This window comes from Rattus norvegicus, chromosome 2, assembly GCF_036323735.1.
Source record: "Rattus norvegicus strain BN/NHsdMcwi chromosome 2, GRCr8, whole genome shotgun sequence".
In the NCBI taxonomy this organism is placed as follows: Eukaryota; Metazoa; Chordata; class Mammalia; order Rodentia; family Muridae; genus Rattus; species Rattus norvegicus.
Window position 1 is genome coordinate 228,871,525 of NC_086020.1, and position 13,014 is coordinate 228,884,538.

The following is a 13,014-nucleotide window of genomic DNA, read 5'->3' on the forward strand; positions in this document are numbered from 1 at the left end:
GTGTGTGTGTGTGTTTATGTGTTTATTGTTAATAAGCTTAATATTTCCTGGCAAGAGTTCAAGCCATGGGTTTTGATCAGTATGGAAATGCAATTTTCCACTGAAACAAAGAAATGTAATCTGGTTTGCGACTGTGTTTCTTGTTCTAGGTACAGCCTTTATTCAGAATCACCAAAAGTGGGTCAGAATATAAATGTACATAATCAAATTTTGCTTTAATTTTTCAGGAGAAAGAGAGTCCGTACACTTTGCTGAAATCGTCGGTATTTTATAATTTCCCAATATTCACAGGAAACCTAATGAGATTCCAACAATGAGTGTGGAAATAACAGTCAGCATAATTACGTCTATGATGCCAACTATTTCTTTTCCACCTCCATGTGAGAGAATAAACATTATGGTGTTGGTAATTTTTAAATTGAATTCAGTCAACAAACGCTTACTTAACAGCATCAAGAAAAAGACATCGCAGGGATAAGATGTGTTTGCAGGGATAATCGCTCGATAAGCTGGGGGGAAGAAGCAAGACAAGCTACAACATTCCTATCTAACTGTTGTGTTAACCCTCTGCTCTGCCCTCAGTGTTCACAGTAAGGAGGTCACTGCTCATCACATCTGAGAAAACATGGCCTTCGCAGTGGGGGACATGAGGCACTAAGAGAAAATTAACCAGTTCTTAATCTTTCTCCACTTCTAAATTTCTTTTGAATTTCACGCATGTGTACAGTGTATTTTTATCATATCCACCCACAGTACTCCTTCTTTCTTCCCACTGAACTTATTCCCAACAATCCCTCATGCTATGTTCCAACCTTTTTTAAAAAAATCTTTACACAAGTCATTTTTCTAGATTTTGTTTTAAAACTGACTCTTTAGAATGAACCAGACTTGTCTAAAAGTGCCGGAAAGGATGAATTAAATACATTTAAAAGTTGTCTTTGTTCCAAATAAAATAGCACTGCCTGGCAGTGTTCGAGGTATCTAAAAACCCATAGAAAGTTCTAGGGGGTGAAGAACCAGGTCAGTTGGCCATTCTACCTACAAAATGCCAGGCAATTGTTTTCTCTTGGGTTTTAAATTATTCACTTATTTGTTTTTGCTAAATGTTGGGCCCAGGATGAAGCTTCAGACTTCCCTGAGCACGCTTCAAACAGTAACACTTAAAGAAAGGAATCAGAAATCTTTTCCTATGTATGAGTGAAGACATTTCCTAACAGAAAGAGACTCATTTTAAGAATAAAGTAATACAGCTTGGCCCAACAACAAACTCCCAGCAATAAGACAGAAAGGTTTAAACATGGCCAAGAATCTGCCATGTTGAAGGTATGACAAATGAGAGGGGGAGTTTCTGTTCCCTGTGAGATTCCACCAGCCTTGGTAAGGGACTTGGGTAGGGTAGGGGATAGATCGACCTAGGAACTGGAAATAGAACGGATCTAGATGGATGAGTGTGTGGAATGGGAGGATCAAGTGGGGAGGGGAAGGGAAGAAAGGGATGAGGGAGAGGCTATGGGAAGAGACAGTTAAATTTAAGGGTCATTTGAAGGGTCATATGGAAACCTAAAACAGTAAATTCATTGACATATATGAAGGTGATCTAAATCACCAAATAATGGAGGAAACAGAGCCCCAACTGTGGTACTGGGTTTGAGTCACATCTACTTGAGCTATTGGCCAAAGTGGTCTCATGGGAACCCCTAAAGAACCCAAGTTGTTACCAGAACTGTATGTTGCTCTCCTCCAAACTGATGGCAAGGCCCTATTTCTAACACAACACCTACACAACTCCTTGAACATGGAGAATTTCCCTGGTGCCTTCAAAGAACCTTCACCCCTACATTCCAGTACCTTTGGTTAAAAATAAAAAAGTACATTGTACTCCACCAAAGGAGAAAAGTAAACATTAACGCAGCCACAAACCCTTTGATATTCAAGGATGTCCTGCCTCTATGTGTGTGTGGCTGTGGCTGTGGCTCTGTGTGTGTGTGTGTGTGTGTGTGTGTGTGTGTGTGTGTGTGTGTGTCTACCTCAACCTCTCTCTCTCCACCTTAGCTTTTGAGACAGTGTCTTACTGAACCCGGAACTCCCTAATTCAATCAGACTGACTAGTCAGCAAGGCCCAAGGATCCTCCTCTTCCCACCCCTTGAGCACTGGGATTACATTCACAAAACCCTACTCAGCTTTTTAGAAGACTTAGGGATCTGAACTCAGATTTCAGTGACTGCCTACCAAGCTCTTTACCAGCAGAGTCATCTCCACAGCTGCTGGACCTAGAAGGCTTTGTTTGGAGTTTTTTCTTTATTTCTTCTTTTTTCTGGGTTTTGGTTGGTTGGTTGGTTGGTTGGTTGGTTGGTTGGTTGGTTGATTGGTTGGTTGGTTGGTTGGTTGATTGGTTGGTTTGGTTTGGTTGATATATTAGTTACGGTATCCATTGCTATGAAAAGACACCATGACCAAGGCAACTCTTATAAAGGAAAACATTTAACTGGGGCTGGCTTACAGATTCAGAGTTTCAGTCCATTATCATCATGGCAGGAGCATGGCAGCTTCCAGGCATGCACCTTGCTGGAGGAGCTGAGAGTTCTACATCTTGTTTAGAAGGCAAACAGGAGAAAAATGTCTTTCAGACAGCTAGGAAGAGGGTCTCAAAGCCCCCTCCCACAGTGACACAATTCTTCCAAGAAGACCACACCTACTCCAACAAGACCACACCTCCTCATGTGCTAATCCCTGAGCTAATTAAACATATTCAAACCACCACAGTTGGTTTGGTCTTGGTTTGGGATGTTTTTCTCTCTTTCCTTTGAAAGTTTCAATTGAGTTTATGATGAGAAAAGACTACCAGAAACTTCAGTAGAAACATCCTATTAAAAATGTGACATCAGCCAGGACTAGTGCAAACTGTCCATGTCTAAAACTGCACTCTATGCTGAAGTCTTCCCTGTAATCCTTAACTAACTCTACTGACTGACTACAGAAGCCAAAAGCAAACAGTGCCTATGAAACACATCATATGAAGGAAACGTCACTTCTCTGTACTTTCTATTCACTGCCTTTTGGTGTGATACAGAACAAACCATATTCTTTTGAGTGACAGCCCTTCCAATAGGCAGAAATTTTCTAACACTCCGAGCAGGTGAATGTGAATGAAACCAGCCATTAAACCACCACTGAGCCCTTTAAGCTTTCTCGATCCCTCCTTTGTTCTCAGCACTGCCCAGGCCAAAGTCTGTGAAAGAGGCATGACGGGAGCAGGCAGTTAGCTATGTGCCTGCCATATGTCTTAAGATTCTTGGTTCTTTTACAAGTTATATGCCACCCCACCACTCACATGTCTTGTAAAACTCGGTATGATACAGTGGGAGAGGTTGCCCATGCTAAGTAACCCACCCCAACCAGGTACAAGTCATAAGACAGATCTAGTAAAGAATGAAGTTTATTTGGGGGCATGAGAAGGGAGTGGTTGAGAAGGGAATAGAGGCAGAGAAAGAGGGGACAGACAAGGGAGAGAGAGAGAGAGAGAGAGAGAGAGAGAGAGAGAGAGAGGAAGAGGAAGGAAGAGGAGGAGACCAGCCCAGAACTCATGGAGTGTGGTGAAGGAGGACAGACAGAGGGAGAGAGGTCAGACAGAGAAAGGGGTCAGAGAGAATTAACGAGATCAAACAATCATTTTATAGCAAGCCAGACTTGCACTTTTCCACCTTGGTCTCTCCACTGCCTGTTGTTAAGTAACTGTTGGGCAGAACCTAGAAGAAAGGCTAACATGCTAACAACCACCATGCCCTGAGTTCTACCAAAATGCCAGTCCACTCCAGGTCAGTATCCTTTTCTTTTCTTTTCTTTCCGATTTTGTTTTGCTTTGTTCTGTTTTGTTCTGTTTCCTATTTAGAAGTATCTTGAGGTTCATGAGGTTTTATTGTCTGTCCTGTGTTTGACATGAGAACTTTCTAGGTTTCCCAATTTGATATTGAATTCATAAACCCTAGCTATCTTCCTGCCTTTGGCTCCCAAGTTCCTAGGAATCCAGTGGCATACCACCACATTCTGCTATTATCTTTTTTTGTTAAACTCCATTGAATTCTAAATATTTTCCTGCATTAACTTGTGTCTCATAATAGCTCAGCTAGACCAAAACCTTTAGCAAACACAAGAAATATTCAAAAAATTTCCTGCGGCTCTATCTAGCTTCACTGCCTCCTTTAATAGCAAATGGAAATTTGTGCTAAGCCCCACCTGATTGTGCCCCACAGTCTCCCACACACAAATGAAGAGTTTTATGAGTCTTTGTCTTTTTCGCATTCCTACAGGATTCTCTGTGGTGTGTGTGTGTGTGTGTGTGTGTGTGTGTGTGTGTGTGTGTGTGTGTGTGTAGTGGTTGCCCCTATGGGCCTTTCTGAAGTATATACACATTTAAGTAATGTTCTCTAGGCAAAATTGTGTACAGAGAAGGATCAGTTATCTAGCATATGAAATAACAGAATTGGCCACTAACACTGATTTTCTTTTCCTCCACTTCAAGACCCTAGGAAAGCATTCTGAGGCAGCTTCTTAGAAAACAGCATGTGGCTTAGAGGTCTCCAGGCCCCCCACCTTGGTCTCTCCACTTTTCCTGTCAAGCCATCAGATAACGGGTGTTTGTACCTGACACAGGACTCCAGTTAGGCCTGCAGGGCAAAGGCAAAAGAGCACTGATCATCTCATCCATTTAATCCATACAAAGAATCAAACCAACTCATGTCTTTAATTTTGAAAATGAATAGAAGAACAGATTAGTTTTCTAAGAATAGATTTTGTACAATAAGTACAATCTGCAAAATGGCCCCGGACACTTCAGTCATAGTAACCAACAGAAGAAATACAAGAAACAAAAGGTGGAGAGAAAAGGGTTCTTCCTCCATACAAGGATGCGATTCTAAAATGTGTTTTTAAAATAAAATCAGAATATTTTATAGTTAAGAAAATGTGTAGTGTATAGTACATAAATGTATAGTATAGTTATATAATTCCATAACTGACAATTTTTTTCTAAGCAAAGTCACAATAGGTTTTTCATATCTATTTTGAATGTAGATATAAGACTAAGAACAGCTTAGGGCTGGAGAAGTGCTTCTGCAGTTAAAAGTGCTTGCTGCTTTTGCAGGGGACCAGAATCCTAGCACCTATGCTATGATTCACAATTGCCAGGAGTTCCAGGTCCAGAGGACCCAATAACATCTTCTCCTGCACAAATGTGGTTCACATGACTTCATACAGACACACATGCACATGACAAAATAAATAGGTTAAAAAACTTTGAAAAAATAGCCTGGGGTGTTTTAAATGCCTAGTGTTTACTACCTCACTAAAACTTCCTAACAATACCGTAAGTGTCATTCGTCAGCGGCGGCGTCATCGTCATCGTTCTCATCATCATCATCATCATCATCATCATCATCATCATCATCATCGTTTCTCATATATGAAGACAAAACTGAACCTCAGACTACTTATTGTTCCCAGAGGATTTAAGACAGATTTTAGGATGCACTTGCCCATCATTTTAAGTGCTATGTGCTCATTGTGTCATTACTCTGAGACCATGCACTTTAAGTTCTCACTGGTACCTGAACCAAACTGTTGCTAAGGGATAAAAGAAACTTGCAAACCTGATAGACAGAAGCCCCTTTGGCCCATGAAGGGAAATGCCTAGTTGACAAGAGTACTTAGAGATGAGCCCTTGTGCTGTCATAGCTCCTCATTCAAAAGCAAATGTACAACGTGAGTGGCCCAAGTGAAGTCTGGGGCAGCTTATCACAAAATATATGTTAGAGCTACTGACTGATTTATTTCTGTTGGCTTCTCCCCTGAGTTCAAGAAGATTACAATCCACGCCACAGTTAGGAAAAGAAGTTCGAGACTTGCATGTTGATACAAACTGACAGAGACATTCAGGCTGCTATAGCAAAATGCTGTGGAACCGTGACTTTACATGACAGAAATGTATTTCTCACAATTCTGGAAGGCTAAGGAATGTGAAATCAAGGTATTGGTGTTAGTTCCAAAGGAGTTTCTGGTTCCCCAAACTCTAAAAGGAAGTCCGAACCTTCAGGAATGGTCTCAACCTGGTCTGTAGGGGGATTTCTTGAGGTTAGATAAAAAGCCAGCACTCATCAGGAATTTGTAAAGCTGACATCCCTCTACCAAAAAAACAAAACAAAACAAAAAAACAAAACAAAACAAAACAAAAACTCAGTTACCTTAGCTCAGACAGAATGGACATTGGTTACCTATGGTGCCTATTTGCATAGCAAAGCACTTGCTGGCCTCCAGGCTTCCTCTGTAGCACAATGTTATACATTTCCTGGCTCCCCTCCCCACCCTAAACTCCCTCCAGTTCATGGGCTTCCCTCCCCTAGCCACTCACTCTCCTTATAACCCTGCTATTCCAATGTTCTCTCTCTCTGCCCCCTCTCTCCCTTTCTCTATCTCTCTGCTCTGATACCTACTTCTCTCTCATGGTGAGATCCAGTCTGCTGGCCATATTCAACTTACTTCCTTCTCTCTCTGCTCTGAACTCTTTTAGTTGCCTTTGGCTGTTCTCTCTCACATCTACAATAAAAACCTTCCCGTTAACCAGATCATGCAGCTGTCATATTGGTGATTCTTACAATCGTAGATCTACTGTTGTGAAAGATTGTACCCTCATATGATTCTCTCTTCTTCATAAATGTTGGAAAAGGACAGCCTATCCTCTGGGGTCTTGTTTATAAGGGTTCTAAATACTCATGATCAGTCCCTGTTCCCAAAAATACCACCTTAAGGAATTGGATCTTAACCCCTGCCTGAGCCCCTACTTGTTTTCCATTTACATTTGAGGAAGCTTGAACTTACTACAAAAATTGTTCCAGTCATCTTCCTCAAAAGCACCATTGAAGTCCAAGACACAAATCATAGGCTCTGAGAAGGTTAAGGGAGTCAGGGCCCTTCCCTCAGTCAAGGAAGGAAGGAAGTATTGAACAACAGTCCTTGTGAGAGCAGAGCAGGCGGGGACTCACTGAGGACTATCACAGTGCATTCAGAAGAGGCCACAATGAGTTGCAAGAGTGGATAAGAGAGATTGGGCTCCACTCCAAACACAGTGTGCTCAAGTGGAAATTTATAGCCAGGGAGCAGGAATGAGTCAGTGGCTGGAAAAGTACTAAGACACTGCATCAGGAATAAGAATGATTCTGGGTAAACAGATCTAATCAGATTCTAGATGCAGACAAGCTAGGGTAGTGAGGTATCAACCTAAAGGACAAGACTGCAAGCAGATATCAAGATGATCAGATATCTGAACCCAAGGACTCTTGATAAATTGGCTTAACAGGTTTCCTGCTAGAGCTGGTTTTTACATGGAAATGTAAACAGACCCAGACACCTGTGCTGAAGAAAAGAATCTTGGTCCCAATCAAGTTGGTCTCCATGAAAAACATCTAGTAGCGAAGGTCCCTTTCAGATAGAAGCACTCCTGTCCTAAGGGGGGAAAAATAATAGTTAAGATGAAATATTTAGAAAGAGACTGGGAGGAGATAATGGTTAATATTCTTAAAAGCAGATAGCATTCCTGTCTGACTACCAGGGATGAAGATTTCAACTGGTTCCAATATTCCTATGGGTTTGGAAAGTAGAAACTAAGATGTAAAGAGTTTAAGAGTCTTGCAGAGACATCCCATCTGGGGGCTCATGAGTATGTATGAGCAGCCAGAGACATCTGAAAAATACAAATGAGACCTCCCTCCTTAAACTTTGGGAAGCAGCATAAAAGCATAAAAAAAGATTCTTCTTCGGGACCTGATAAGTAGCCAATCCCTAATTAAGTAAATGTAACAAGAGAGCAATTGAAGAATGGAAAAATACAGGGCATAAGAACTGATCCGCTGGCTTGTAGCATTCCACATGAATGAGACGAGAAGTCACAGCACTAGGGTTAATTGGCTAATGGGTTACCACAAGGATGGCTTTTGTATGGGCATATTTTCTAAATGAAAATGGGTAGGAATCAAAAGGCAGCAAGTGGTTTAAATATCTTTGTTTTCCTCTAACCCTGTTAAGAGTATTTTTTAAAAGTATTTCTTTCAGTTAAAAAAAAATCTGTATTTTATACAATAAAGATTGTTTTCTAAAAAGCTGTCTTTAATGTTTGAGGATTGGTAGCTTTTTATATACTCATTTATTCAGCAAACACTCATTTGTGTCCCCTCTGAGCTAGGCACTGTCTACATAATAGCTCTCATCTTAGTCTCTCAGATCAATTTAATAGCAGCAATAAAAACTTACTCACCCAGTTTCTAGAAAGTCCCAGATCAAAGCAGCAGTAGATTTGTGCCTAATAGAGATCCTCTTTCTGGGTCACGTTCACTGCCTTCCATCCATGACCTCAGAGTCGAAGGGTGAAAGGGTTTCTTTTGAATTTAAAAAAGAAAAGTATTATTAAAATAATATAACTAAAATAAATTAATGTAAAATAGGAGGCTACTAATCTCATTCAGAAAAGTCCCAGCCACAGGACATAGCTACTTACCAGAGACCACACCTCACTACATAGTCACTTTAGGAGCTGTGTGATTTGAACATCTGACCAGGGAGGTGCAAACACTGTTCAGTCCGTTCAGCTGCTATCAAATGAGCACCCACCAGGTGCAGTTTATATGCTAAATTGCTTGATTCTTAGATTTAAGACTTAGATTTACTAGGCTCAAAGGTTTTGTTGACTTTCCACGTTCTGAAGCTAGGAAAGGTATTCCCTCCTGTAACACAAGCATTCAAGGGGTCTGACAAAAATGTATTGACGTGAGTTCAAGGCCAGCCTGATCTACACAATAGTGCTAGGGCAGCCAGGGCTACATAGTAAGACCATTTCAAAATAAAAATTTAAAACAAACAAACAAAAGCCCACAGAGTTCTCATGTTTAAGGCGCCAGATGGATTTAAAACTCAAGTTTGCTTCCAAAGCCCCTGATCTTGCCATGTTCTGAAGTGCTTCACAAATGAGAAAGATGGTCCGGACAATGCTACCCTATACAGGGAGCTATAATCCTGGCAGAGGCAGCTGAGTGTTTGTAATTCTGACAGAACTCTGTGTGGTAGCTTTGAAACCTTAAGCACTGAAATTACTAAACTTGAAGGCCTGAGGGTGTAATTCAATTGATAGAGTGTTTGGCTAGCTCACGCCAGGCCTTGTTTCCAATCCTTATGCTTCTTTCTGTCTTAGAGTTCTGTTGCTGTAAAGAGACACCATAACAACAGAAACCTCTATATAGGAAAGCATTCAATTGGGGCTTACAGTTCCGAGGTAGTGTCCATTTTCTCAGAGCAGGAGGCAGGGCAGCACACAAGCAGGCACAATAGCTGAGAATTCTACACCCAAGTCTACAGGCTTTGAGAAGACAGAAGCACCGGACCTAGCATGAGCTTTTGAAACCTCAAAGCCCACCCACCTCAGTGACACACTTCCTCTAACAAGCCCTCATCTGCTAATCCTTTCCAATAGTGACAATCCCTGATGACCAGGCATTCATGAGCCTTTGGGGGCCATTCTCATTCCAAGCACCACAACCATATAAACCAACTGTGGTGACACACGCTTGTGATCCCATCACTCAGATGACAGACACAGAGGATCAGAAGTCTAAGGTTATCCTGAGCTACATAACAAGTTCAAGGCCAGCCAGGTACATGTGAGACTAGGTATCAATGTATATATGTGTGTGTATACATGTATCTGTGTCTGTGTCTGTGTCTGTGTCTGTGTCTGTGTCTGTGTCTGTGTCTGTGTCTGTGTCTGTGTCTGTGTCTGTGTAAAATTATCAGGCCTCAGTTTCTTCCTCTACAAAATGGAAATATTAACAAATTTCTTGCCATGCTTAACATTGACATAAAATGCCTTGTTAAGTTCAGCAAAGGTCAGTTACTGTTGTAATCTATGGTAGACAGAGACTTCAACAGAGCTCTTAGCAAGGATGCATAATAGTAAGTCTGTGCATTGGAGTGGGGCACTAGATTATTTTTATTTCTTTGCAGAAGGGTCTGCCTGAAATTGCAATGTTTTTTCGGGTATAATTTTCCCAGACTATAAACCCAGGTAGAACAAAGATGCATATTTTTTTTTGTTTTTATGTTGATTTTAACTTCAAATTTTTCAGTGAACAGACTTCTTTTTTCTCAAGTCCCAACTCACTCACTCCCAGGTAAAATGGAGAGAAATTCATCAATGTCTTGGGCTTAACCTGAGCTTTACAAATCTTGTTCCTTGAGGATCTCATCTTCTCTCTGGGGTCCACAGATCTTGGAATCTTGGCACTTGATCCTTCCAAATGCTTTTTTTTTTTCTCCCTCAAAATGACTGCCTCCATCGTGTGTCTGTAGCTCAAATGTTAAACCTTGGCTCTTTCTTCTTTTACATTTCTGAGGTTAGAAACCTGATCCCAGGAATAGAGAGGAACATAGAAGACCTCCCTGCTGCTTAGAGAGTAGAAAGGGGAAAAATAGTCCCTGCTTGTTAGAGAAAGAACCTTCTTTAATTCATTTGGTCAGGGACAACTGAGGGTCAGGAGGCTGTGTGGGTGTCAATATTGAGAAGAAAAACAAAGGGGAACATGGGGATTTGAAGAGTGGAAGCCACCCAGCCCAAGCTCCTCTCCCTGTTGGCTGCCTTTCTCTAGCATTCAGTGTCTTTTCATGTCTGCTCCACCCTTCCCTTTCTCTCTCCTCTCTCAATCTGCCCCCAAACACCTCTCCCACTCTACTGTCTCTTAGTCTCTATCCAGGGATAATCTGCCTGGGGAGGTTCATCGGCTGAGCAGCCACGGCTCAAAGACTTGTCGATCAGTTTCCATTTCCAGTCAGTTCAACCAGCAATTTCTGGGGCAGGTACCCTGCAGCATATTGCTAGTCGTCGTCTTCTTCATCTTCTTCTTCTTCCTCTTCTTCCTCTTCTTCCTCTTCTTCTTCTTCTTCTTCTTCTTCTTCTTCTTCTTCTTCTTCTTCTTCTCCTTCTTCTTCTTCTTCTTCTTCTTCTCCTTCTTCTTCTTCTTCTTCTTCCTCTTCCTCTTCCTCCTCTTCCTCCTCCTCCTCCTCCTCTTCCTCCTTCTTCCTCTTTTTTATCTTCCTTTTAATCTTGAATTCTGTTTACAAGTATTTTATTTTATTTTTTCAATGATTTATTTTTTTATTCACTTTACATCCCAATCAGTCCCCCTCCCCTCCCAGTTCCACCCTTATGAATCTCTCTCCAATTATCCCTTCCCCTTCTCCTCAGAGAAGGTGAGGACGCCTTGTGTACAACCCCACCCTGGGACATCTAGTCTTAGCAAGACTAGGCCCATCCTCTCCTACTAAAACTCAACCAGGTAGTCCATGTAGGGGGAAGGAGATCCAATGGCAGGCAACAGAGACTGAGACAGCCCCCCTTCACTTTTTAGGGGAGCTACATGAAGACCAAGCTGCACATTTGCTACAAATATGTAGGAGGTCTATCTCCTGAATGTTCTCTGCTCGGTGGCCCAGACTCTGAACCCCCATGGCCCTAGTTCAATTGACTTTGAAGGGCTTCTTATGGTATCCTTGACCCCTGTAGCTTGCTCAATCCTATCCCCAACTCTTCCACAAGACTCCCCAGGCTCTACCTCCTATTTGGCAATGCGTCCCTATGTCTGCCTCCACCCATTGCTCTCTCACCTGAAGTCTCTCAGGAGACCATTATGCTAGGTTCCTGTCTGCAAGCAAAGCAGGGTATCATTAGTAGTGTCAAGGGTTGGCTGTCTCACATGGGATGGTTCTCAAGTTGGTTGGCTGTTCCCTCAATTTCTACTCCATCTTTATTCCTACATATCCTATAGGCAAGACAAATTTTGAGTTAAAGTTATTTTGTGAATGAGTTGATGTCCCTTCCACATGCTGGAAGTCCTGACTACAGGGATTGACCAACTCAGTCTCTATATCACCTCTGGTAGGGTCACCCCATAGACTCCCATATCCTCCCAGTTCCAGGGCTTTATCTAATCACCAGAGATACCCCCAACTGATTTTCATTCTCACCCCCAGCTCTGTTCCATCCCCTTCTCCCTATACCTGATCTATAGCCTCATTCCCCTCACTTCCTCCCTCTCTCCATCCACCACAGATGACTATTTAGTTTCCCCTTCTGAGAAGGTTTCGTGCATGCTCCCTTGGGACCACTTTATTACCCAGTTTATTTGTGTCTATGGATTGTATCATAGCTGTCCTGCATTTTATGGCTGATGGCCATTTATAAGTGAGTAAATACCATACCTGTCTTTCTAGCTCTGGGTTACCTCACTCAGGATAGTATTCAAGTTCCATCCATTTGCCTGCAAAATTCATTATGTCTTTGGTTTTAATAGCTAGATAATACTCCATTGTGTAGATGTACCACATTTTCTTCATCCATTCTTTAGTTGGGGAACACATAGATTGTTTCCAGTTTCTGGATATTATGAATAAAGCTGCTGTGAACATAGTTGAACAAGTGTCCCCATGGTATGATGGGACATCTTTTGGGAATATGCCCAGGAGTGGTATAGTTGAGCCTTGAGGTAGAACTATTCTCAGTTTTCTGAGAAACTGCCAAGTTGATTTCCAAAGTGGTTGTACAAGTTTGCACTCCCAGCAATGGAGGAGTGTTACCCTTGCTCCACATCCTCCAGCATGTGCTGTCACTTGAGTTTTTGATCTTAGCCATTCTGACAGGTATGAGACAGAATCTCAGGGTCGTTTTGATTTGGATTTCCCTGATGACTGAGGATGTTAAACATGTAAGTTCTTGTCCATTTGAAGCTTTTCTCTTGTGAATTCTCTGTTTAGCTCTGTACCCCATTTTAATTGGTTTATTTGGATTGTTGGTGCATAGTTTCTTAAGTTCTTTATAAATTTTGGATATTAGTTCTCTGTCAGATGTAGGGTTGGTGAAGAACCTTCCCAATCTCTAGGCTGTGGTTTTGTCCTGTTGACAGGGTCCTTTTCCTTACGGAAGC

The 13,014-nt window shown here is 41.8% G+C and overlaps 1 long non-coding RNA gene across 1 annotated transcript; it reads right to left on the reverse strand.

The window, feature by feature from the left end:
- Positions 1–7,404: 7,404 nt before the first annotated feature.
- On the reverse strand, positions 7,405–10,094 carry LOC108350121 (uncharacterized). The gene is made up of 3 exons (XR_005500419.2): positions 9,306–10,094; positions 8,304–8,424; positions 7,405–7,495 (listed from the first exon to the last, which is right to left on the reverse strand). It is a non-coding gene; the product is annotated as an uncharacterized LOC108350121 (long non-coding RNA).
- Between the last annotated feature and the right edge of the window lie 2,920 nt (positions 10,095–13,014).